Raw genomic sequence first — 22,795 nt, 5'->3', positions numbered from 1 at the left:
GCCGTCGGCGTCGTCGTCGCCGTCGTCGTCGCCGTGAGGTTCCGTATAGATAAAATCTTCGCCGCGCGCCGTATGCCCCAGCGGAAGCGTGGGGGGACGCGCGCTGTCACGGAGAGCGAACGCACTCAATCTCCCACGCGCAAGCAAGGAAGCGGAAAGCCTGCGCCGGAGGGAGCAGGGGGGGGGGGGGGGGGGAGGGTCACTTCTCTGCCAACAACCGCGCTCGTCGCTCGTCCGCACAGTCTCTTATCTCTCCCACGCGCAAGCCAGGAAGCGGGAAGCCAGCGCCGGAGGGAGCATGGGGGGGGGGGGGGGGGGGGGCGCACTTCTACGCTTCCAACAACCGCGCTCGTCATTCGTTCGACCGCACCGTCTCTTATCTCCACACGGCTCTGACCTTTATGCCGCTCAGTTTCCGTTGATAGACCGCACGTACCTTCGCCCGCTGCGCGGGCGAAGGTACGTTGCGCTGCCAGCGTTTTGACAGTCGTTGGCTGCAGTCATTCAGTGTGATCTATTCATGTTTGTTTGTGCGCGCTCACACAACGCTTGTTCATTCAGTTAGTAATAGTCGGGCCACATTTTCCAACGCACGCTACACATGCAATGCTGCCCAGATCGGCAGTGCAGCATTACAGGTGTGTCCCTTAGCACGCGCTGCCCACGGTAAGCGCTTCTCATCAACACCACCGTTTCACATGCGCCTTCTCGTGGTCATCGAGTCTGTCTTCATGTCGGTCTACTTACGCCGCAGCACACCTGCTTACTTAATCAGCTCATGTTTACTACAATTCATATTGCTACCAAGGCCGCTCACCTTACTTCGTATGACATTGCTGTGTTGCTATCGCATTCATTGCTTCGCCCTTAGGGCGAAACTGTGACATTTTTTTTCTCTCGCGATCCGGCATGTGCTGTGGCTTTTCCATCACGATAGTTTTACCAAACCACTCGTCAAGATACACAAATCTTAATTATAGCGACAAATACGCGTTTTAGAAGCAGTCACAATTTTTTGAGCGGGACTATTTCTTTAGTCGCGGAGGAATTGGGTGCTGCGCTTCGGTCAACTGGGCGGGGCCTCCTCCTGTCTTCTAAAGTTCTACCCGACTATAAGGTTTTCGCCTTAATAATGCGTCAGCGATATGGGAATCCGACTTCTTCGTCGAGTTCAGCAGCCCGGTGCCCCAGCCTCTAGACCACGATCTGACACTTAATTTCCACTTGATCGAGCAAGCCAGTTCTTTGAAACACACGGCACGTGACCACTTCCTCATCTTCTTTCCTCGTGACATCTCCCGCTTTGAGGCGCTGTATTAGACTGCACATGCTCCTCCCCCCCTTACACCCCACACCCCTCCGTCCCATCTTTTCTTGGCGGCGCTACCAGAAAGTACGGCGATTTCCCATTTTTTCCAAAGCCAGGAAAAATGGGAAATCGCCGTAATTGACACGCAGTCAATTTACGGCAAAACGACGATGCCAAGCAGACGCAGCATTGCGCTTCGCTTCATTCACTTTGCAGGTGAGCGAGGACAGCGTCCTAGCGGTACGCGCAGTGGACAAAAGATTTCGCTGCTTCAGCTTACCATGTACGCGAATTCCAGCCGCTCCCTTTTGTTTAAATTTTTGCAGAAGCGGGGTTATACAGCGTGTGTAAGTCTATACCTGCTCGCCAGAGATTTCCCCACCCGAAAGAAAGAGAGCCAACCAAAACACTCTGGACGCCAGAAAGCTCTCGTGCGATATCACTCGCGTTCCAGAAGGGGGCGTCCAAGATGAACGCGCCACGCGCTCCGAATCTCGGTCGCGTTCAGCCATTTGCTTCGTGAGGGCCTGCGTGCGACAACGTGACAGCGTTCCTGAGGCAGATCGTGCACTTCGGGTACGTTCGAAGTTTCTCTGGTGTGTCTGGTGTGGGCGTGTGTCAAAAAATTGTCTGCTGCTTGTACCGACGCAGGCCTCGTCGCGCTGCTCTTGGTTAACCGTCAAGATCACCGGAACAAACCACCTCGGTGACAGTCCTCTGGGAAGCCTAATCTATGCGCCACGAAGTGCGTCTGTTTCGAAGACGAGGATCCACATCAGCGCACGTGAGTGAATGGCGACTGCGGATCTACCGTGCATCTCTGTTTAGGTTTTAATTAAAAGCTTTGTTTGCACTTTTACAGTGGCAGGCCACATGTATCTCAGATAAATCTGGGCCAATCTCGGAAATGGTGTAGCACCCTAGGTGGTCGAAAATTCCGGAATCCCCCCCCCCCTTCCAATACGGCGTGCATCATACTCAGATCGTGGTTTTGGCACGTACAAACCCAGCATTTTTGTAATGGTCTAGTCGAGTACGTGACCGCGCATGATGCGTCTCAGTGCAAGGGATTTATTACGCCTTCCAAAGAGCGCCAATGCTCATTGCAGGGTAAACACGGGTGTCGTCGGGACATTTCAGGTAATTTATTATAGTCGCTTAGGTGAACCATGTCTAAGTTTTGTCTTTGCCTCTTTCTCCGGTTTTTGCGTCGCTGTGTATAAAAGACGCAGCGCGGGATTCATGACGCAGCGATTTTGTGCGAACATCACTTTTGGTGCTAGCCCCAAGGATTTTGGAAAGGAAGTATTAGTGTATTATAATGCTTCTTTAGCCCCCTAATCTTTCTTTCTATTATGTGTTTTCTGTGCTGGCTGTCTCCAGTTATTCAAGATGAAAGCATACCAGCTACCAGAGTTATTCACAATAGAGTACTGGGATTTAGGCACGCGTTAAAACACCCCTTATAGTCCGAAAATAATCCAGCTAGCCACACTAACGCATGCCTTGTAATTAAATTGCGATTTTGCTCCACAATGCCGAAGATTTTTTTCTCTTTAGTAGGTTCTGCATCGAGATAATAATAATAATAATAATAATAATAATAATAATAATAATAATAACAATACTTTAATCCGCAAAGTTACAAAGAAAGCAGTGTATATGTCAGGCCTGCCAAAGCTACATAGGGCTTGAGCGGCAGTGCCTGGCAGGCAGCGGAACCAAACAGTTATTGCAATTGACATGCTTTTCACTTTTAAAGTAGTCTATGGAGGGGGACAAAAGGAAGCGAGTAGTTCCCCGGGGGCGACTAGTCACTTTTCCTGAGCCCATTTTTACCTTTTATTTGGTTTGAGCGCGCAAGGCACTTTGAGAGAATTTATTAAAATATTAAGGAACATAGTAGTCTCGTAATCTCTTGTCATATCTTGTACAGCGCCTGGGTACGTTGTAAAGATCCTTAGGCCGCAGACAATGCGCGGGAACGTACTTTACCTTGAAATTACTACTTTCACAGAAATGCCAGCACAACAGTTTCCTGTAGTAGTTGATTAAAGTCCGGCATAAATACGGTTTTGAAAACGTCACTTTTCTCATTAAGCATTAAATCACAGCTGATGTTCTTTAGGATAGAACGGAGAATAGAGTTGACCCTAGTCTGCCAACGAATTGCACAATTACCATGCAGTGTTATGTTGTACCTTCATACACAATAACACAAGGCATGTACAACAACTTCTCGAACAGAAAGGGGCATATAATACCTCAAACTGTATAGCACACAAGATACTGCACGAAGTCGTTTGCATACGTAATCTAAGTGGGAGTTCAAGTAAAGATCACTATCGAAGTACAAACCGAGCTATTTTACAGAAGTCACGTAATATAAATGTTTACACAGACATGGAGAACAATTTGAATTGTGTAGCACAAACTGATAATCGATGTCTAGTTTTTTCAGACCACTGTGAAAACAAATGAGTTTTGTCTTTGACGTATTATTATTAAGTTAAGAAAGAACCGGTTCATAGCCTTTATCGCCATTGCTTGTGAGGAAGTAATAGCGTGGATAAAGTTTGTTGATTGAATTATAATGACAGTAACATCTGCTGTTAGATACAATCCAACAGGCACCATACCATGTTTCCGTAAAGCGGTACTGTGAATAAGAACCTGTAACGAAATTTCTTGCTGCCACAAAGCTGTCACCTAACCAAGGTGTCGGTGAAAACGCGCAGTAAGACATGAACGATGGCGATAGTCAACTTTATGAATATGAAATACCAGCAACGCAGTGTGCGTCTTCACCTCAAAGCCAGCACATATTCAGGGTGTCGGTGAAAAGGCGTAGTAAGACCAGCGGCATTTGATACTTTTTCTTATGGTCACGAAACTTCCCCGAAAGTTTCATATAGGGACAGAAGGTGGTGGCGCCAGCGGCGCTGGCATGCGCAGAAGGTTTTTTCCCCTCTTTTTTTATGACACGCAGGACATTAGGCAATATAAGAATAAGAGCTTGGTAGCTCAACCTACCACCCCGTTCCAAAGGGGACGCCCATAGCATCCATCCATTCAACCATCCATCTGGGGCCAAGTTAAATTTTGGCACAGGGAAAAAAAATAAGATGTATACAGAAGATGCTTGGGTGAAAATCATGTATAGCATATTTGATAAACTCAGACGGCTAGGGGACTATTTGTCACCACCACGTTTGATTTTATCCGGTATGTTATGCGTGCTTTTCATTCAAGCATGAGAATATTTCCATTCAAGCATGTGACGCTGCCACGGTGAACTGTGGCCTAGCGGTGACCCGTGAACTTGCAAAGACTTGTGGACAGGTTGCCGCCACGGAATGGGCTGCGGCTCCGGGACTGGCTTAGTTGCTGGAACAGGCTGTGATCACGTGACTGGCAGCACCCCCTGCACCTAAAACCACCCCATAAACTGAGAGTGCCCTCTGGTCAGCCGGTGGTTAGGTGACCGGCGGAAGACAAGATGGCGGCTCATGAAGTGCTTGCGCTGTCATTATTGTCGCCGTTGAGTTTTCCCATTGGGCCTCTGCATCTTAAAGTGTATCTTGTATCCCATTGGCGATTGTAGTGGCCTTGCCGTGGAGCTTGCACATCTGTACCGTCGCACTTCGAGCAAACGTTTGTCAGCAGTACAAGAAAATTACATGCTTGGTGCCAACTGTCTTTTTATGACCTGTCGCATAATTGTACTGCAAATTGGGCACTTTTGCTAAAAAGTAGCCTCCAGAGCTTGTCGAATCACACTACTACCGATAAATTGTCCGAGGCCTCATTTGCAAGAAAAAGCACAGGAATACCTTCAATAATTGAATTTATTACAATAATTACCGTCTTACTTACCCATAGCATGACCTATTAATATATCGGAAAGTAGAAGGGAATTGGCGCGAACCTCAAGTTTCATGTTTCAACATTTGAACACCGCCTTGTAAACCGACATATTTGGTCTCAAATGATCTGTTGAACTTACGTGATTACGCAGGCGTCACTGCGAAGCACGGCTCACTGTACAACCCTTGTGTGGCGCAAAAGGGAGGCGTAAAGTGAAGCTGCCGTCGCATTTTCCCCTTTACGCGAATATATTCTTATTGATGCGGTGTGCAGCTCCCGATTGGATGCATATTCTCTTCAGCAGCTGGGGCGAGACGGGCGGACTGACAGTGCTTACTCGGCCGGTGGTGGCTATGGAATGGCAGCGACCCACGGAAAGGTAGCATGCGCTCGATTGGCTGCTGCTCCCGGAGTGGACGCGGTAGCCCCGGAATTAGTTGCAGGGCCGGGTCCTCACTGGGTTGCACACCTGGGATTGGCTGTGGTCTTGGGACTGTCTGGGACCTTGAGACTGGCAGGAACCTCTGGACAGACAGCGACCCCTTGAGAGCGAGCCACCCCCGGACGGATGAGGCTCTGGTACGGCGGCGGTCAGAAAACTGGCGTCGACACCAAAGGGGCCAATGGCGCCTCCTGGAGCAGCTGTTTGTTGTTGAAGGTGGGTGTTTTAATTCAGATTGTACTTGTTATAACGCCGATTGCAATGCTCTCTTCAACGTGTAGTGGTTTGACTTATCACGTTCACGATCAGTGTTACCATACTTTTTGAAGTGCATTTCTAAAGCGAAATCAGAAATTGGCAAAATTTGCGTTTAATTTTGCGGATGCTTTAGGTAACACAAATTTTTAGGCAACACAGGCGTTTTCGAACACGGGCATGTCATATGCGGGCATATGCGAGCACGGGCATGTCAGATAATTTTTATCGAAACGCACCACATTTCTCTAAGGTCCGTGTGAGTAAGGCATAATGAGTAAATTTACCAGTGGTGCAGTGGGCTTTTTCTTTAGTATTGCTAAAATTTACTACAGCTGATATTTGGCATATACACTCATATTGTGAGGTTACAAATTCAGCATGTTTCAAAAGAACGTAAGAAATCAGATTTGCTTCGCAGGCAAATGCCCTTGATCCCACGTTATCAGTGAAAGTTGCCAAGTTCTCGGCGCTCCTTGAAAGATAGCGAAATTCTGCAAGACACACAATTTCTGATGATAACGAGACCTTCTTGCAGGTACCTTGGTCTACATGAAGGCTCTTCGCAGTATTGATTTGTCCAAAACACATGCGATACAGAAGTAGTGTGTTCAGGCTTCGCGTGAACGAGTATGCCATCCTACAGTTTTTTTTATCTTGTGCTTAGGCTGCAGCCTTTGCAATATCATAATAAAGGGAGTAAATGTCCACCAACTGACGCTATTTAGTGAAAGTGCATTATCCGGAGTGTTAAGGCCAACTTGAATAGGTTTCGAAAAAACAGAAACTTGTATTTTGCTTGTGAGCACACCCTCAGGGCAACCATTTCTGCATAAAAATCAGAGTCCACGCGTCCCACAGCAAATTTCGGCCGCGTGCTTGCATGGGCTTCCTGATAAAGAAATTGCGTTATAGAAGGCAATTCTGAAAGAAACTTTCTATCCTAGAAGTCACTAAAATGTCGCCATTTGTTCTGTCCCGTCGTTGCAAAAGTCGGCAGGGGCTAAGTTGACAAATTTGTCGCTAAACAGTCAAGTAGCTAAATCTAGCGACAAGATCACTAAAATAATAATGCTCCTACGTTAGCATAAAAACTGCCTGCGAGGCGTTTCGCATCATCGTCCTGGTCCTCCTTGTACCATGAGACAGTCATGTGGGGGATCATTATCAAGTGAAAATATTCCAACATTACAAGGCAAATGCAATGTTGAGGACGGCAGGTAAAAAGCCCTTTGGAGGTTCGACTGGTACTGTATTCTATACACTTGGCACAGCAGTGGTAAAAGAAACACAAAAATGGTTTTAAAAAGCCCATAAACAAAGCAATGTAAGGTTTCCAAATGAGTTTTAAGAGATAAGCGATATGGAAAAATTTTTGAGGGAAGAATGTGTTACAACATTTTAAATACTAGTCCCTAAGTATAAGAACGTAGAATAGCCTTAAATTTGGGAGGGTTTCTTTTTCCAACATCAATGCCTATACCTGTTAAATATTTAATACCCTCGGTAAAGTATTTTCAAACATATTTGCTATAATTAGTCCTTAAACATTTCATGTTTCTGTGCGGCGGCCGTTGTGGGAGGTACATTGTGATTCAGGTTGGTGATTTCCACTAACGTAAAATGATCTATCTTTATGCTGAAGCAATACTCCCTTAAGAGTCTCTATCTGTAAAATTCATGAATTTTCCTTATGTTGTACCTATCTAAGACAGGTGCGGTGTGTTCAGTTTTGGATTCATTGGAAATGATACGTAGCGTCATTTTCGGCATGACCAGTACATTGTTAAAATTTGATTTCGTACCCCATACTAAATGACTGTACTTGATCTGCAAGGCAAGCACAGCATTATAAAGCAGTATGTTAACAGAAGTGGGGAATGATTATCTATTGCTGCTTAGCATACCAACTGTGATGCTGCGCTTCTGGAGAATTGAGTCTATGTGGTCATTCCATTGCAAGTTCCTGGAGAAGGTTACACCAAGAAATTTAATTGTATTCACAGCCTCAATATTCATAGACTCAAACATTACATTGTGATAATGTGGTATTTCTTTACCTTACCTTGTGATGAGTACCTGTCTATTATAGACACATTATGTTTTAAAGTTCAGAGCTCGGAATTTCCGTATATTGTGTTCGGTGTTGGTGTTTACCTGAGCGTTTGTGAATTACACAACTGCGCCATTCGTGGCGCGATGCAATTAGTGTGTTTAGTAAGTTTGGTAGCGAGTTTGGTAGATATGAAATACAAAACGAGATGAAATGATGTAGTTATGCTTTTTATCGATCACAGAAGATTCCGCGCTTGTTAATGCAGCCAGGAAATTGGATGATGCTATTGTTAACTCTACTACATCCTCCCATTTGTGTACTTGGTGCTTCTGTCTTTCAAGTGTTAAAAGACAACTTTGGTTAGGGAATTTTGCAGCTGGTTATGGGCCACTGGATATGTACGCAGTCTTGGCTAATACACATTTTTGGATGTGGAACTGTGAATGTTCCTGAATTGACAAACACAATACGCGTATGACGAAAGAAATGAAGTTGGCAACGAAACAATTATGCAGAATGTCCACTGCCGCTAAGTAAGCGTATGGATTGTGCCACTAGCTTATCTCCACTGTGGCCAGGTGTCATTACAAATCTTATCAAACTTGATGCGACCAGCAAAAACCCTTATCAACTCTGATCGGTGCTTATGAATCTTATCTAACTCGATGCGATCCTTCTGAACCCTTAGGTTTCTATCGAACTTATCGTACTTGATTCGACCTTTATGAACCCTGCGTCGTTGTTATCAACCTTATCGCAAGTAATCGGGCCCTCATCAACCATTTTTGGTAGTTATCGACCTTACCGTACTTAATTCGACATTTATCAACGCTTAGAGGTGGTTACCAACCTTATCACAATTAATCGGACCCTTATGAATCATTATCCGTCCTTATCAGTCTTCTCGAGCTTGATCCGGTCCTTATCAGCTCTTCTCAGACCTTCTCAGAACTCATCAGACCATTATTGGCCTTATCACTTTTTAGCGCATTAGCCATCTGCGTCGAACCATTATCAGTGGTCATGAGACCGATATAACCCGTCATCACTCCTTATTACCTTTAACCAATCATTGACTGCTTACCTGTCAGTGATGAGCCTTGCGAAACTATTCGAAACGCTGTGAATAATATATGCGACGTAGAGGTGCTTTTGCTGACGTCATTCGTGTACCACATGCTAACCTGAGCGTGTTTTTGTTACTTTAGTATTTTAGTTAAAACCACACTACAGCAGTCTCCCTTGTACGGGTACAGTAATTTTTCAGTCTAATTGGTTAAGAGCGTTCACGTAGGAGAAGAGCGCCGTTAGAATGCATTTGATAAAGAGCAAGCATCGATACCCTTCAAAAAATGAAGTTTTTAAATGGATTCAGACGATTTCAAGAGTCAGATAAAGCGGAGATCACCAGAAGGATTTGAGTGCTAGCGTTACCATTTGACCGTCTGTGGAAGGAAAGCAGCTCGTGACGAGATCAGCAGGTGGAGATCAGCAGAAGAAGGTTGGAGTATTGGTTAAGAGAAAGTGGCCGAGATGGGTAAGTAATTGTAATAGGCATGGATAACTTCACGGGATCAAGTAAACATAGACACAATGGTAATACATTATATTGACACGTACGCATATCACACAGATTACTTCCATAGTTGTCACCTCAATGACACGAAGGTTCTGTCAGTATGGATAAGATCGTCAGTGTCGCTCTACAGCCGGAGAAAAGGAACTGGAACATTATATAGTAAGCAAGACATACTTTTGTGGCGATGTTTTGTCTGCATCGCCATTTTATATACAAGCAGGAATAACGAAGCTGTCGGGGGTCAGGTGCGTAGTGAGGTGCCTTGAATATGGAGAACGTGGAGGTGGCCGAGGCCAGAGCATTTACTGTGCGCCACATGGGGCCTTGGTCCAACTTACTGAAGTTGAAATGTGGGAGACGCAGGTGAATGGTGATAAACATGCTCGGAGACAGATCTGGTATGCTTGGATAGCATCAGAGTAACCCCCCACAACTAGCAGTACATGCGGCCGCGACGCTCCTCTATGCGGTTCTATGTAGCGTCATAGAAGGGTCAGTGTCTTGGACGGCTTGATGAGGTTCGCATTATGAAGGCGCATAGAAGGGTATGGGGGAGGGAGCAGTGCTTTGAGGTTTGCGCGACGTTACTTTCGGTGCTCAGACTGCTGCGCGCTCCGGCAATACGTTTCATGCCACGGTATGGGGGTGCACGGTGTAGAGGTTTCACGAGCTAGGTTACGAGCTTCCTCTGTAACTCGGACCCCTGGTGGCCAGGCTCCTGCACAAGCTGGACATGTAGGCATGAGGGGGTCTGCATGTGGGATGTTAATGTCACTCGGAGGTTGGGTGGCACAGTGCTCAATTCGAAAGCCCGACGGACACTTTTGGTATCGCTGCATAAAGTAATCGTGTGTTTGCTTTGGTAACGCCGGCAAGTAGCTTGCCTTGGCTAGGACGTCAGCCTCAGTGGGGGTTGAGTCTGCTTCGTGATGACGCACGATGTTGACACCTGGGCCGACAACTGCCGTGGTGGTTCTGTGCGTGGTGTGAGTAGCATCGACCTAATATGTCTCAGGTGAGGGAGTTTGGTGGTTCTCAGCTCAGGCTTGGCGACGTCCATTATATTCCGGATTTTTATTCCATGTTACGGGGAATATCCAAGTATTGGAGCTCGTAGCGGAAGATTTAGAGGAAGAGCAGGGAGGCTACTGGTGTCATAGCTCCGTTCACGGAGGATTTCGCAGCCTTAATGAAAGGAGCCGAGATGTTGTTTGCCCTGGAAGTGCGGTTGCAGCTTTTCGTAGAGCGTGTTATGGATTGCAGCCACTCGAAGGTAAGTGGTCATGGCAGAGAGGGGTACTCTCATTTCAATGCGGCGGAACTTTCGAAGTGCTACTTCCAGGAGGCGGCATTCCGTACTTCTGATGGTGACGTAAGGGAGGCCGCACATGATGCGTGAATAGATGGTACCTTTCACTATTTTGTTGAGCTCTAGTTCATGGAGACCTCAACACTTTTTGGTGATAGCAGTGATCATGTAGGGGACCTGACTGATTTGTGTTAGTGTGCGCCAAAGTTGTTCGCAGTTGCCACCGCCTTGTTGCTACATAAATCCGGCAAGAATGACTTTACGGGGGAGATGAGTATTGACCGCCAAATTGCCAAATTAAGCTCGATCAAGCGCCGATAGGCTTCGCCTTTGCTGGTGTTGGGATTAGGGAGTGTAATGTACTCCCATTCTTCCTGAGAGCATGCAACTCCAAATGTGCGAGTTTATGAATCGATGACATCCAGAGCAGCGTGTACGGACTTCACCCGGACATGGTGTAACGCACCAAAGCGAGATGTCATTGGCATATATGGTATGTGTTTAGAAGAAGGAATATGCGTTTTATAGGTTCCATAGTGAGACTGAAAAAATTTGGAGAAAAGACAGAGCTTGGAAGGTTCCTCACTAGACGCGATAGACTTCGGACGACTGGCTGTCCTGTTCTACGAAGTGAATAGCACGGTCTCTGAGAAAGTCACTGACCTATGAGATCATGCGCATACCAGACTTCTGTAGACGACGTTTTTGAGGGTGGGGTGCACGTCGTCGAAATGATGAACGTCGTCGAAAGACTTCTTCACGTCGACACCGACAATTGAGCGGAGTTGGGCACTAATTGCATGGGTATAAACCCTTTCGTAAATAAGCAGTGCAACGTTCTGAGTGCGAACGTGCTTCCGGAAGTTGATCAGTGAGATTGATTGAAAAAACAGTAAATTTGATTCAGAGAACACAAGAAAAGAAACAAGCGTTAAAATAGGACCAAATATTTCAGAAATAAAAATGTACAATAAGTCAGAGCGTGACAGCTTGCAAACATTGCCCCAGCTGGATTCTTTGGGTAAAGCCGTAGAGAAGCAAATATTCTCAACAACGAGATGCCTGGCCACTGCAGGAAGAACTCTGGAAACAAAACAGCTGATTGTAACAAGATGAAAACACATCCGGCCAGAAAAAAAACAAGTTAACACTCCATTGAGTATCCGTATGAGATTTGAATGCAAAGCATTCTGACTTCCTAATTGGTTACGCCCATGATATTTGATGTCAGACATTGCAACATCTCCTTCACAACTTTACCTTTATCCCCCTTGCTCTAACTTGTACCAACCTTAATCCACTTTAATCCACCTTAGTCTACCTTGATCTAATTTGTACTAACTTCAATTCCCTTGAATTCACCTTACTTCGCTTTAATCCACCATTATTCACCTTGTTCTGATTTGGATCAACCTCAAGATACATTATTCCACTTTAATCCATCATACTCCATCGTGTTCTAATTTGTACCAACGTTAATCTACCTTCTTCGTTAGTTCATTAACAGCGCAACACAAAACACGGACAATAGGAAGGAAAAAACGACAACGCGGCGCTTACTCTCAACTGACATTTTCTTGAAGATTGGTATAACATATATAGGTGCCAAAATCAAATAATCATGACATGCGCGAGACACAGAGATACGTCAAGGCACCTATGATGAACTTGCACATAATCAAGATGAGAAATGTAACGAAACTCCTTGCCTCGTGAAGAGCGATAGACGGTTCGCTGATACATGCCTTGTCCCTAATCTGTAATCTGTAAGCCTCAGAGATTTCTCTTGTCAATTGGCTCCCGTGTTTAAAGGTGACATTAGTTTTCTTTAAAAAAAATGGGGCGACAACCGCACGGCTTGCAAAGTACCGGAAGATGAAGTAGCACAACCTCTTGAAGAGACAGCTCATGCTCCCCGAGTCGAACATTCACACAGTGTATCGTTTGTCTCACGCACTCTCTAACACAAGATAACGGAATGACATACACAACTTGCTCGACTGATGTGATGTACCCGTTCAAATGATTGACAGTGCACTTTCGCTTAACTTGCTTATACTTCTGCATATTGTCAATTATCGGGCATATATAAGCGACCTATTTTATGTCTCGCAGAAAAACAGACATCGATGCCGTACCTGGAACCAACGTTTTTATGCCATGCGCCAATTTGTATACATACGGTACTACTTCGCTTTTTTTTTCTTTTTTTCTCTGACTCAGTTTTACCACCTTTGTCATTTATACTCTTGACACCACGAACCATAGTTTCACACACAGATGAAATGATCACTTCAGGGTAACCAGCATCCAGTAAACGGTTGACCTGATACAAACATCCTTGTACATATGTAAACACGACTTCTGAGGTGCAGTAAACACGACTTCTGAGGTGCAGCGTTTGGGAAAGTCTTCGCTATAGCCCATTTTACCAAATTAGAATGACTGGATTTATAGTTCAAAATGGGTTTCACCGACCTGGGATCGTATTTCTAGCACACACAACTTTTACCAAAAGTTAATCTTAGGTTTAGAAGCTGCAGTTGATGACCTTTAGAGACTTCGAAAGTAAGATCAAGACCCATGCCATGCTGCCTGAATACCGTGATAATTTTGTCAACACCCTCGGGGTGAATGTCACTATTGATAAGTATAAAGGAATCAACATATCGGAAAACCCCACACGAAAGCTTTTCAAGGTGCATCTCTAGTTGCCTGTCAATATAACCTAGAACTATGTCACTGATGATAGTAGCCACACATGACCCAATGCATACCCCCGATTTTGGTACATAAAGACCCCCTCGCCACAAAACAAAGGAAAACATCAAGTAAAAAGACAGAATTTCAAGAAAAGCTTGTATTGAAATACTGCAACCATTAATGAAGGCTCCTTCATCATTGCAATACACTGGGGAGTCTCAAACACCCTTCATAACCTGGGCATGTGGAAGGGAGTAATATAAGTTTTCCACATCTACACTGAAGGCACAACAAATGTCCACCGAACTATCTTTCAGGTACTTGCAGAGAGTATCAGAATTGGCTATACTGAAAGGGTCAACTATTTTAAGCGCACAAGATTCTTCTGCAGAAAACGCAACACAATCAACAGCCAGCTGCCTTTTTATGAGACTATAGCCCGGAAGGGCACGTCAACCTAGTGCGATTGTAAAAACACATTTTTCGCTTTCTTTACGCTAGCTGTTAATGGTGGCAAATTTATTTATTCAAACGAAGATAGTGCTTGCTGCTTAACTTTCACAGCTTCAGCTTTTAGAGCTTTAAAATTTTTCACAACTGCTACCTCAGACTTTTGTGAATACAAACCAGAATTCATAACAACGAAGTACCCTTCTTTGTCAGTTACTAACACATGCAATTTGTTTTCACAACGAAAATGAACAAGGAGCCTAAGCACGTCCTTGCCACCCCGCCGTCTTCCCGTCCCCGCAATAGCATCCACACACTCTGAAACACACCTTGAACGTTCGTCGTCTTTGGCACATCTTGAGACACCGGCCTTGGTGTGGCCACCTTCTTGAAGGGGTTCAGGTGAGGCTCGAAGCAGTACTTCGGGCCGACACCCAAGACCTGCTTGTATTCCGCCGGAATGTGCGTCGTCCTCAGGTTAAGCACATGGCCGTGGACATGTTTTCCTTTCTTCTTCACCAGCAGCATAGGACGAACGCTGCGCCAAAGGAATTCGCTGGTGAAATTAGCTATGTTGCACCACTGCCAGTAAATGTGGGGCACCCTCTAGATGACTTGCGTACGCGATTCGAAGCAAGCCCTTAAGAGTTCTAACTTGTCGCCAGTCGGACTTGAGAAATTTGCACAACCTTCGTGAATTACCAAGCGAAGGCTTGGTCGCACAGAGCCTGGACGTCGGCTGCGCAGATTCTTGGCCTCACGTGCCAAGATGCAGCCCTGACCTTACACACACACATGGCAATCATGCCTGCCAAACAGGCTGGGTTATCAAGGTTCGAGTTGACACAAAGAAAAGAGCCCTGAGTACTAGTATTATTCTGCATCAAGACGGCAAATTGGCCCACTTGGTTAGGATTCATCGTAACGTTGGTAAAAGCACAGCACAAGACACGGAAAATTGGAAGAAAAAAACGTCAACGCGGCACTGACTGTCAACTGATTGTTTACTGAACAATCGTCTAAAGCCCGTTTCACATGGCGTGATTTTGCACTGCGTTTTTCGCAGCTGCGATTTCCGCAGATGCGAAATTCGCAATGCCGTTTCACATGGATCTACGGCAGCTGCGTTTTTCGCATACTCGTTCAGCATTCTGACTGGCGATAACGTATGAGCGAGCCGCCTCCTATTGGTCGTCTGTTTCCACTGCTACAGTGGCTACCAACGCATCTGCGTTTTTCGCAGAGAAGTTCAGCACGCCGAACATCGAAAAAACGCACGCACGAAGGGTCCGGTGGCCTAATTTCCGCAGCTGCGAATTCGCACGTGCGAATTCGCAGACAATATCGCACCATGTGAAACGGGCTTTACATATACAGGTTATAGACTCGCGTTGCCTAATTCACGAACGGAATTATGTATGGCTACCTGGAATATGGTGGCCGCCCACCTTCGGGAAGGAACAGTTTGGTCTCATTTAAAGTTTATTCACTCAATCAGCGCAACTCTTGTTATTGACCCCGCATGAAAGTCCCAGAAAGTGCCAACCTTCCTGTCACTGTGTAAAGTGTCGGGGCACTGAAAAATTGTAAATTTTGAGCATTTAAGAAGAAGGCATAACGTTTTTTCTAAGGTTAATTTGTGCAAATTATAATATTTTACACAAGCAACGAGAATATTATCGGCTTCACGTTCGCCAGAGGAGAAACTATCTGGTCAGAGAACCAGACCAGCTCTTTGTCGGTGAAACCTTCGAAATGGAAATCGACGGCGTAGCCTAGTAACTGCAATTTCGAGTGTTCGTGTTTGACAGAGTTTACGGTTTCCCTTATGCGACAAGTGTGGAAAATCTCAGGAGTTTATGAAATACGGGGCCGAAAATTCGCACAGTACCATTTCTCTCCGAAAGCTTGTTCCTATGAAGAAAGGTAATGCCGGTAGTACTTGAATAATCGAAACATTTCGTTGTTCTTGTTGTTGTTGTTGTTGCCTCAAAACATGGCACGTACCCACAGGGGGGATTGGCCACATTAGATTTGAAATGTGCGTCTAACAAAACAAAATGGGAGAAAGGCACATTTAATACAAAGCAATATTCAACTCAATGCCAACAGAAAAGTTCAGAGGGCATATTCATAAATTTTGGGGAAAAAATAAAGTGAAGTGTCCCACGTTCGGTACCCTAGCAGTGAAGCCTTCCTGACGCTTGAATAAACTTGTGGATAGCAGAAATCATTGACCCATGGCTTGTGCCTAATTGACACGCACCAAAGGACAAAATGTTTGGTCTAGTAAGCGCTAAACCCAGCTTACTTGTAGGATATATGAGGAACATTCTGCGGAGGGAGGAGAAGCGGCGGCAAGAAAGAAAGAAATGGTCCATAGTTTCTGGTTCATTACAAAAAGAACAAAGGTTAGTTATAGACAAACCAGATCTATGAAGGTAAAAATTTAGGCGGGGCACTCTACAACGGAAGCTTGATAATGTCACCTCGCATTGTCGTGAAAGGCATTTGCTCATGTTCCACCGGAAATTTAGATGTCGAAAATCCTCTGCGGAAAGTAGGGATGATTTAGTACAATTTAGAAATAAAAAGCGTTTAAATCTAGCACCTGTTATAAAAGCGAAATCAGGAAGGATATTTATGACAGGACCATTTAGTGACAATGATGCGAGCGAGTCAGCTGATTCATTTAAATAAATTCCACCATGACCGGGGACCCATACAAAGCGGACTTCAGACAAATTGTCTGGAACAAGAGTCGAAAATATACTCTGTAGGTGTGAATGATTTGTAGAAGTTAAATGGTGTACAAACCGACAGCGCATCGGTAACAATTATTACTTTCGATGTCTGGGTACCCAATTTTCTAATGGCTAGAATGATGGCCAGAAATTCTGCAAGAAATATTGGGGTGTAATCTGCTAGACGAAGAGCAAGAGACCAGTTAAGCTGATTTGAAAAGATGATGGCCAGAAATTCTGCAAGAAATATTGGGGTGTAAACTGCTAGACGAAGAGTAAGAGACCAGTTAAGCTGATTTGAAAAGATGCCCACTCCGGCCTTCTCTGCATTTTGTGTAGCGTCCGTAGAAATAACCAAGTGAGACTGAAATTGATTAAGATGATCTTGAAGGAGACCTTCAAGTATGCGTGACGGAAGAAGTTAAGTGTGTTTTGGAAAAATATCATCAAAAATCAAGTTCACCTTTAACGAATCAGTTTTTTGGAGAAATCAGGCACGGTAGGCGAACATGAAGTTTTGATAACAGCGTCTGAACAAAAACAGCTTGAGGTTGTCGATAACGCCGCCAATGTGTTCGGAAAAAGAAATCGGGATAACTGATGAAAACGGATTGCAAACGGGATAGGGATGTATCCTAAAGCTTTAGAAAAGTCACGACAGTAAGTTGCTTAAACCTGGACTCAAGCGGGAAAATTCCAGCCTCCAGATAAAGCACATCATTAGCCACAAAACGTGGCAACCCAAGACAAAGACGTAGCGCTTGCCTTTCTAGCAGTATTAAAGGTCCTAGCTTGTATGCTGCACATCCTCAAAAAAGAACACAGCCGAATTCGAGAATAGGGCGGACGTAGAGTTTGTAAATCATCAGCAACGTAGCCGTACGCATGCCCGTCTTTTTATTACTGAAACGGTGCAAGAATGCCATTGCACGTTCTCCTTTCCTAGCATTTGTTTCGATTTGCTGTTGCCAGTTTAGTGTACCATCATAGGTTATCCCCAAATACTTCACAGCTGCAACTTGCGGTATTGGCTCATTGCGATAATGAAGAGAAATCAAAACGGGATTTGAAAATGGAAATACAAGTAACGCGCATTTCCTAACGTTAAGGGAAAATTACAGTCCGTCCAGCCAGATCTCGAGTGCAGACAAATAAGATTTTAAAATTTGGTGCAACGTATTGATATCCCGTGATGAGGAGAAAAATGCAATGTCATCAGCGTAGATGTAGAGTTGCACATCCTGATGAGTTGGGACAGAAGATAACAAAATATTAAACAAAAGCGAAGAGAGAACTGATCCCTGTGGTACGCCTCTCGTCTGTTTATACGTACCCGATGTCACCCCATCCTTGAAACAAAAGAATTTTCTGTCAGAAAGGAACTCTTCTATCCAGGCCACTATATAGTCTGGAACAGCACAGCTCACTAATCTAGAAATTAAAGTTCCATGCTCGACGCTGTCATATGCTTTTGTAATATCTAAAGTTACTAAAGCTGATACGTTTCCGGTTAATCCTGCGAGTCGAATGCGGCTTTCTAAATCAACGTAAGCTGACCATATTGAACAATGAGGCCTAAATCCTATTTGCCTCGAGCACAGCTAGAATACCCTTGGAAGAAGTGAATTCATTGAGCCGGACATGGATTATGTTTTATATTAATTTGACTAGGTTCGATGGAAGTGAAATGGGCCGAATGTTGTCCAAGACATATCCGAGGTTTTGATTTTTTAGTAAAAGTATAACTTGCAATTTTCCTGGAGTCCGGGATCCACGTATATTGAAGGAAACGGTTAACTATACTCAAAAGCTCATTAGGGAAAGAGTTAAATAATAGTTTAATCATTGCTGTTGTGATACGGTCAGGCCCAGTAGCCGATTGATGAACAGTTAAAATGACATCGGATAATTCTGTCATGGTGACTTCTACAAACTCGTATGTCGAACTATGAAGCCTTCTAGGTCTAGGATACAGCGAAGAAAAACGAGCTTTAAGACCTTTCGCGATATCATCTAGTAAATCTGCCGCTTCCTTGGGGGGATAGTACATCGGAATGTGACCATACGGACTGCTGGAAAGATTTTTTGCTCCGTAGAAACCTAAAAAGTGCATATCTTTATTCTGGTTTTGATAAAGATGAATGCAGTCCGTTTTTTTGTTCCTCTTTAGCTTTTGCCGAAGTTCTTTTAAATACAGCCGCATAGAATTTATAGTCAAGCCAATCTTTCGGTGAATGATTATGTTTGAGACTTTTCCATGCTGCTTTTCTGCGCCTATAAGCTCGTGTACATACTATATTCCACCAAGCTGAGTTTGACGGTGAGTTCCCAGACATCACCGTAAACTCAGCGGACTCAATCGAAGAATGTAAAAGCGATACCACCGAGTCAGCCCTCCGCTGTTCATCACTAGGGGTTAACGATGATACCCCTGCATTTATAAGTTTATAAGACTTATAAGTATATAAGACTTATAAGTTTGATAATTAATGAGCCGTTTTTGCTGTATAATAGAAACCTGACCTCAAAGCATAATTTTAAATGTAATGGGTAAATGATCGCTACTTGTTCCATTATCAAAGGTGTCCCACGATGAAATAGCCATCTGAGAGGAAGAGAAAGTCAGGTCTAATGCAGATGAGAATCGCCCATGTAGAAAAGTAATTTGACCTGAATTGTGACATTGAAAATTCTTATCATTGATCCAATTCCACAGCCTCTTTCCACAAACATCCGTTTTCATTCCCCAAGATGTATGATGCGAATTAGTCTCCTGCAAGGAGCATTGCATGTGAGCAATTTCGGCCCAATGAGTCCAGGTGATCAGTGCACTTGACTCCACTCGGGAAGTACACATTAGCCACTGTAAACGCCGCGCAACCAGGCAGTAAAAAATCTAAACCTAAAATTTCACAGTCTGAACATACATGTTCAAAAGTTACTGTTACCTTGTGGTACATTTGTGAGGAAACTGACACTAGTAGCCCACCGCCTCTACCTGGGCGATCTAAACGAAATGTTCGAAAATTATTAATAATAAATCGTTGATGTGATGGAAGGCATGATTCTTGAAGTAAAATAATATCTGGAATTAGATTATGAACTAGATAAAGAAGGTCAACGTAACCGGAGGAAATAGAGCGGCAATTCCATTGAGGGACTCTTACTGATGCTATTGTGATCCTAGCATGGATGATTCCACGGCAGAACGCAACGCATCCTGCTCGTGGTGTTCAATGTTTTTTTTTTCCTTTTTTCGCCTTAGATTTAGGAGAATCAGTTGGAGACAGTGGCGAACTCTTACGTCTACTGCTGATGGTTCCAAGCCTCATGTGCCCAAAAGAGGTGCTGGGCACCGCAGTCGGTGACAGCGGAGAAGCCACGGAGGTATCAGACTGAACCTCTGCCGGTCTGTCCAAGTTCGTTTCTTTTGAATATTGAGCAGAACTAGTAGCCGAACTGGGGCAGTAACAGTAGAGTGCGATTGAAGGAGGCTGTTGAATTTAGCAGTCAGCATCTCGGTAATACCTTCGGCAAACGTGTTGAAAAGTCGCTCCATCACTATTGGCTTTTCCTTGTCAATAGCAGCGGCTACGGCGGCCGAAACCGTGGCTTCTAGGGATGTGGACTGACGGGATGCAGCAGCTGCGTATCCAACATCACGCTCTTTAATTTCTGCTATTGCTTCCGCACGAGAACAGTGGCGTTTCTCGGCAATCTCAAGCACCTGAATCTCCCGCCCTCGCGCAGGACAGTTATTATCCGTAGCAATATGTGCTCCATCGCACAAGCAGCACCTTGGCTCATCTACGTCACATGCTGATGCGGAATGAGAGCCGCCACAGCTGCAGCATCTCACAGAAGATCTGCAAGCATTCGCGCTGTGTCCATATCTCCAGCAGTTTCGGCACTGCAGGGGTCTAGGTGTCAATGTCTCCCCACGGAATAAATATGGCCACGCCTTCACCGCGGACGGGCGCGTTAAGCCGGCGAACGAGACAATAATACTCTCAGTAGGAACGTGGTTATCACGCACTGATCTATTGCATCTGTAGACACAAAAAAGCACCCGCCGGAGAGAGCATCTTTAAGAAGGCCTGAGGAGTGATATTAGTGGGAACCCCACGAACAATGCCTTTCACGCATGCAAGATGCGGTGGCACGAATGCACGAACCGCGATGTTAGCGAATCTCGAGCAGTTAAGTAAGTCATTGAGGCATTCAACGTTAGACGACTTACATAGAATGCCAGTCTTGCAAAACCGCCTCACCTCCGATATGTCAATGAAATGTTCCGTTATGGCACGCAGTTCCTCCTGGAAGCTTTCCGATTCAGTCAATCGAATGGATCCACCATCCGTGGGAACGAGCGCCACGGGCAAGGTATTCACTCCGTTCCGAAGGAAACACTCCAGAGGCACCGACTCAGTGGGACGGCTAGCCGACCAGGGCGAGCCCTGGCCGCGACCAGAGACCGGCATTCGCGGTCCCTGGAAAGGAAAGGAAAGAAAAAGAAACAACCTTTAGAATGAACACAGTACTGAAATCAGTTAACATGTGACCAATCCCCTCTCGGACACGTCAGCGATCGAGGAGCCAGCGATCAGGACCGCCGTCAGGATGCGGCTTGGGGAACGTCATCAAGATGCAGAGACCGATGACTCCATTTCGTCGCCTTGTCCTTCTTTCGACTGCTTCCTAGAGCCTAGATGAAGTAATGACATTTCGTGTCGCTATATGCGATGATGATGAAGATGATTCACAGTACAAATGGCACATACCCACCGTCGGGGATCGGCCAAGAATTGGGCGGTTTGGAGAAAATGGATTTGAAAAAATTTGAAAAAGATAAAAAGAAAGAAAAAAGGAATATGAATTAATTCTGCTTGGTGTTCTAACTACTTATTATAACTGACTATTTTAGGAAGGCAGTCGATTCGAATTAATGATAAAGTTTTGCATTGCAGTGCAAACATTCTGGTGGCTGTACCCTAATGTGGAAGCTCCAAACGAAAGCAAGACGGGAGCGTTCATACTGAGGCCTAATTTGTTTACAGGGTCCTCAAGCACCCTTTTCCTTACTGAGGAGAATCGTTGGCAAGCGAGGAGAAAGTGATCAATCGTTTCTGGTTCGCCGCACTATATACAGAAAGGAGGTGATGCCAAACCAGCCCTGTGTGTATAGAAATTTAGTGTCGGAATGCGGCAACGTATCCTGGTTAGTGTAATCTCTAATTTCCGTGTTGGGCAGAATTTACGATTCCAAAGGAATAGTAGATGGTGGTAGTCAGAATGCGAAGCCATACTAGAATTATATATCTCATTCATCGTTGTTAATCTCCTAAACCTAGCGGCAGTGATATAGGAAGTTTGGGGAACGGCAGGTACTAAAGGACCCCCTATGGAAGCCTTTGCTAATGAATCTGCACACTCATTCAAAGGCAAGCCTTTGTGCCCGGGCACCCAAATTAAGCGAAGCAACCTCAAATGAAACGGAGCTAAAAGATGCAACTCTTGGAAAAACCTTCAGTCACTACGCGTTGGAAGCGATGAACATAGAGAGAGTGAGTCGGTGATAATAGCAGCTGAGCTTGCTTGCTTGCTTGATCCTCATCAAGCAAGCAAGCTCAGTTTATGCGAATCTACAAACTTCTTCCTCTTTCAAGTGAGTCACGCGAGCTTTATGCAAATATATAAACAACTACATGCGGGATTACAGGTTCACATGGTCCACTGCTATTATGAATTCCGCAAGGAGAGAGGAATAACACAAGCGTAGGCCTGAAACTGCGTTTCTTTGTAAGCATGAATCCATGAATTCGATACCTTGAATCCAACATTTCAATTAGCAGTAATTCGGTCAATCAGCATTCTTGATTGACCGAGTTACTTTGCTTGGTCTCAGCTCGTGTTCGGCCGCCTCGCATGAGCAAGAAAGAAGAAGCGGTGGGGTAGGCGTGCCGACGTGTCGCGCGCAGCAGCCGCGTTCGAAGCTCGTGAACCAACCAACGGCCCATTCGACAGCTCTCAAGGTAAGCGAGCGGACGCACCTTGCCAACCTCCGCCTTTCTCTTGGATGAT

The 22,795-nt window shown here is 45.0% G+C and overlaps 1 long non-coding RNA gene across 1 annotated transcript; it reads left to right on the top strand.

Annotated features, from left to right (window-relative positions):
• The first annotated feature begins 1,816 nt into the window (after positions 1–1,816).
• Positions 1,817–5,560, top strand: LOC125940498 (uncharacterized). The gene is made up of 3 exons (XR_007463698.1): positions 1,817–1,885; positions 1,961–2,093; positions 5,481–5,560. It is a non-coding gene; the product is annotated as an uncharacterized LOC125940498 (long non-coding RNA).
• Positions 5,561–22,795: the final 17,235 nt, after the last annotated feature.

This window comes from Dermacentor silvarum, chromosome 10 (assembly GCF_013339745.2).
Source record: "Dermacentor silvarum isolate Dsil-2018 chromosome 10, BIME_Dsil_1.4, whole genome shotgun sequence".
Lineage (NCBI taxonomy): Eukaryota > Metazoa > Arthropoda > Arachnida > Ixodida > Ixodidae > Dermacentor > Dermacentor silvarum.
The sequence above is the reverse complement of the archived record's forward strand: the minus strand, read 5'-3'. Positions and strand labels throughout refer to the sequence as shown.